This window comes from Hippocampus bargibanti, linkage group LG20, assembly GCF_051943395.1.
Source record: "Hippocampus bargibanti isolate YZ-2025 linkage group LG20, ASM5194339v1, whole genome shotgun sequence".
Classification (NCBI taxonomy): Eukaryota; Metazoa; Chordata; class Actinopteri; order Syngnathiformes; family Syngnathidae; genus Hippocampus; species Hippocampus bargibanti.
The window spans coordinates 2147359-2152236 of record NC_142753.1 but is presented as its reverse complement, the minus strand read 5'-3'; positions in this window follow the sequence as shown (position 1 = coordinate 2152236).

The window sequence follows — 4878 nt, the reverse complement described above, 5'->3', positions numbered from 1 at the left end:
CCCTGTGTGTGTGTGTGTGCGTGTGTTGGCAAAAGATGTCCACCGCCCCACATCCGAAACCCGATTTTGGACACCCATTTGGCAAAAATCTGACGGCACACCCGCCCCCACCAAAGTCAACACAGTGAAATGGCATTGTCTAACTTAGCGGACTCGGGGTGAAATGGCGACCCTTGACCTTGATCCGTTCTTCCAATGGCAACACATCGTGAGGGGTGGTGGTGGGGGGGCTTCTTTTTCCTCTCTGACATGAATGGAATTGTTCCTTCCTCCTGTCATAACTCGCTTGCATCATTAGAACACACAAGAAATGTGTCTCCGGTAGAACACTCTGCACTAGTATCAGCATGCAAAGAGGCACTAGACAGTTCGATTTGTCTTACTGTTTCGAGAGTTCATGGCGATGGGGGAAGAAGCTGTTTAAATATCTGCTGGATTTGCTGCGCTTGCGTGAGGGGAGTCTTTGGAAAAGGTGGTGAGCAGGGTGCCGAGGGTACAGTAGCATTTTCCGCGAGTGTGGCTAGGTCAGTGCCAATGATTTCTTTCACGCACTCCAAACTGTTCGTTGAAGTTGTATTTTATCCTTTTTTTGTGGCGGCCCTGAACCAAATCGCGATGGAAGAACACAGGATTGATTGGATGACTGGCGTGTAGAAATGTGGTCGCACTTCCTGTGAGATTTGAACGTAAATGAGACTCACCCAGAGAGATCCCGTGAATGGTTGAAGAGAGAAGAAAGTCACAAGTCACAAAAAAATCTACAAAATATTCGACGAAAACTGCTAGCTTCTCAAGGCTCACCAATGTGGCTCCCTCAGATATACAGGTAACATCCGACTTACGACCAGCTCGACTTACGACCACCACCTCCATTTTTTTTAATTTTAATTCTACGGCTGGCACTGCAACGCGCGAGCAGGCCGGCAACGTGTTCGACAATTTTGGCCAGGCAGCCAGCATCTCACTCTCGCTCAGCAATCAACTGCGTGATGGCACCACAGGGGGGGGGGGGGGGGGGGGGGGGTTGCGAGTCATTTAGCCTCCGAGTCTCTATTCAACATTTTGAATGGATTTCGACTGACGACCATTTTGACTTACGACCGTTTCGTCGGAACGGAACTGGGTTGTAAGTCGGATTTTACCTGTATATTATTTTTTTTGTTTGATGCCATTTTTAAAAAATGTGGTACTTACCAATGATATAAGTTGTTTGTTGTAAACAAATCCTTTTTTTGTATCGTATTGCATGACCCAAACATTAGCGTTTGTGAAGACACCCTCGCCGACCGGCGCAAAAGACCCCAAGCAAATGTGTTCATGCGGAAGTGCCTATCAATCTGGTCGCGCCAGAAGCAGCTCTCCGATGGTAACAGGTCATGACCCCTGTACCAAGGTCATTGGAAACCTTTCAAGAAGTTCAACACATTGAAACGGAGCTCTTCTCCACGTATCCTTCTTCTCCGGGGAATTGAATCCCATCTTTTATTCCAATGCCTGAATTTTGTCGATGGGACTGTGACAACACCGGGTAGTGTCTGTCGTACTTGCGGGGGTGGGGGGGGAGGGCATCATGTGTGTCGAGAAAGACGAGAATCCCGTCAGCGGCCGCTCTAAAGGGCCGTCGAGGGACGTTTGCCGGATGCATTAAAACGGCAGGGCTCACCAAACAGCCACTTGATGACACCTTTTTACTATGTTTGTCAGCTGTACTTTTTCTTTTATTTTGAAATGCGTACGTATTTTTCTACCAGCAGACGAAGGTGAGAGTGTGAATGTGAAGAGACCAATGATGTTTTTTGTTCTTGTGAACTCCTCGAAACATTTGGTCGCCACATTTCAGCAGCCACTTATTGGGCCAAATCATGATTGTAAAACAAAATGGCTGACAGGTACTGTTACTATTCATCTTTTCGCAAACAACAAACACACAAAAGGTTTTTGGGTGTATAATATGACTGATGACAAATGTCTTGCAAATGTTATCCACACTATTAGCAACTTAAAGGCATTATTATATTGCAGTATGCTGTACATAAGTTTTCTGTAGAAGGGAAGCATGTCCTGCAAAAAAACATCCCCATCACTCCCATTTTATTATTGTTTTTAAGAAACAATAATGTACGTCCTCCGTGAATTGGAATTTGACCCCCCACCCCCCCAAAAAAAAAAACAAAAAAACAAAAAAAAAACAACAACAAATATTTCGCTATACACTCAAATGATATTTGGACTGGAATGTTCATCAAACGCCTGATCATATCTGGCAATATGAATTGACAGTGAATCCAATATTTATTCATCTCGACTCAGTCCTCCGTGCATCCGTTGTCTTCATAGGAAAAATGAGGAATTATCCTTCAAGACATAGCGGACGCGAACACAATGAGCCATGCGGCTCTTTAGCAAACTGTATGCTCCAGTGACGTGCGGTTAGGTTCATGGCTGGTGAGGCACTGATGTCTCACAGTCAGATTTACAAACATATGAACTCTACACAGTGGCTTATTCACTATTTGATTGGCAACAGTCAACGTGTTTTGTTTAAAATGTCATGTCAGCATAGAAAAAAAGAATAAAAACGTTATTATCGTGTTACCTTTACTTATAAATGAAGTCCATGCGCCGCTCCTTCTGAAGAAAGGCATCGATAACTTCTTTGTAGAAGCCTTCCTTATCTTTCTTCAGTTTTAAAAGTCCCTCTATTTCTTTCACCTTAGATATGTAATCCTCCATTCTGAAAATAAGGCCAAGCAATACGAAAAAAATGACTGGATGGTTGCACTTAACTTGCTAACTGTTTACTGTTGCTCGCTCTCACTAATTCTATTCTGCAGCCGAGGAGGCGCAAGCAGAATCTGTAATCACCAGCGCCCCCTGTCACGAGGCAAGAGAACTGTGTGCCTCACCTATGCACACAGTTTTGATTAAAAAAAATAAACACTGTAATACAGTGTTTATTTTAGGGTTTGTAATGTAAAGTGACCCCTACATTATATACACCAGCTAAACTGTAGAAATTTAGTTCATATACTAAAAGTGTTTGAACACTTTAATAGCGATATGCAGAGGGACAGCAATGCGGTCTCACTGCAGAGCAAGCCTGCACAGTTAGCATAGTCATTGTGCAATCCATGGTGAGGCTCAGCCGGCTGCTGCCTCACCGCTTGTCTCTACTTAGTATTTGAACGGTAAATGTGAAAATTCAGCGATTTTGAAAAAAAATCCAAAAATGGTGAAGTTAAATGGAAAAGAACGGCCTCACCTGCCTCCCCTGACTGCACGTCACTGATGATCAGGCTGCAACGCTACTCACGAAAGGTTGCATACACCCCTGGAAAACTGATGTATACAGCACACTATCTGTGTCCGCTATCTGGACACGCTATCCAGAGCTGTTGACCGGAAAGAGCACTCGAAGGCTAAACTGGATGAAGAAGTTGAAGCTTACGTACACATGATCACAAGTGCATTTTGTGATGCAAATATTGAGATAATACGGATGGAAACAAAGATGAGACACTGAAACAATTGAAACAAATTATCAAAAATGGATGAAACAAAATTGTTCACCAGACGCAGCAGAATATTGGACCTACAGGATGGAGTTATCTGTAGCGGACGACACCATATACAAAGGCAGTAAGATTGTCATTCCAAAGACTTTGAGAAATGAAATGCTCAAAAACATTCGTGAAGGACATCTGGGAATTGAAAAGTGCAAGAAAAGAGCACGACAAGTGATGTTCTGGCCTAGAATGAATCAAGACATCACAGATCAAGTGTCGAGATGTACAATTTCCCTCAAATATCAAGCAAATCAACCGGCAGAACAGCCACACCCACACCAAGCACCAGAAAGACAATGCCAAAAGGTGGGTGCTGACCTGTTTTCGTGTCACGGTAAAGATTATTTTTTGGTCACAGACTACTACTCCCTGTATCCAGACGTTTGCAGACTGCGAGCTATAACACCAGAAGCAGTGATAACATGCATGAAGGCCATAATTGCCAGAAACGGGATTGCAAACCAAGAGTTTTCTGATAACGGTCCACAATTCACCAATGAGAAGTTCAGAAAATTTGCGAAGGAGTGGGACTTAAAACACATAACCTCAAGTCCACATTTTCCACAACAATCCAATGGATTGGTGGAAAGTTCTGTCAAGACTGTGTGAAACGGCTGATGTACAAAGCAACAGACAGTGGAACGGATTTCTACCAGAGCTTGAATCAGAATCGGAAAACCTTTATTCGTCCCACAATGGGGAAATTTGCAGTCCACAGCAGCAATTTTAAAGGGGATGGGGTGGGGGGTAAAAGGATAGAAAACAAGATATTCTAAGCATAACAAAATAAAAATGTCAACTGTATACTGTGCAAATGTAAATGTGCAAAACCGTTTCATAAAAAGAAACTTTACATAGTGCAAGTATCAACATAGGCATATTGATATATTGCATCAACCCATAATTACAAGTGTCCAGTTTTTTTTCACATGTGATCATTGAGAATTGCAAAGCCTGACAGCAGTCGGTAGGAACGAGCGGCGGTACCTCTCCTTGCAGCGCAGGTGTAATAGTCTCTGGCTGAAGGAGCTACCCAGTGCTGTTAGGGTGGGCAGGAGGAGGTGGGAGGGGCTGTCCATCATAGCTTATAATTTAGCTAGCGTCCGTCTGTTGCCCACCTCCTCCAGAGAGTCCAGCAAGCAGCTCAGGACAGAACTGGCCCTCTTGACAAGGCGCTCCAGTCTTTTCCTGTCCCGGGTGGTGATGCTGCCTGACCAGCAGACAATTCCATAGTGAATGGCTGAAGCTGTTGCGTCACACGCGTGTATGATTTTGAAGTGCGCCTTTCAACCCTTTCATGTCTTTCAATTCC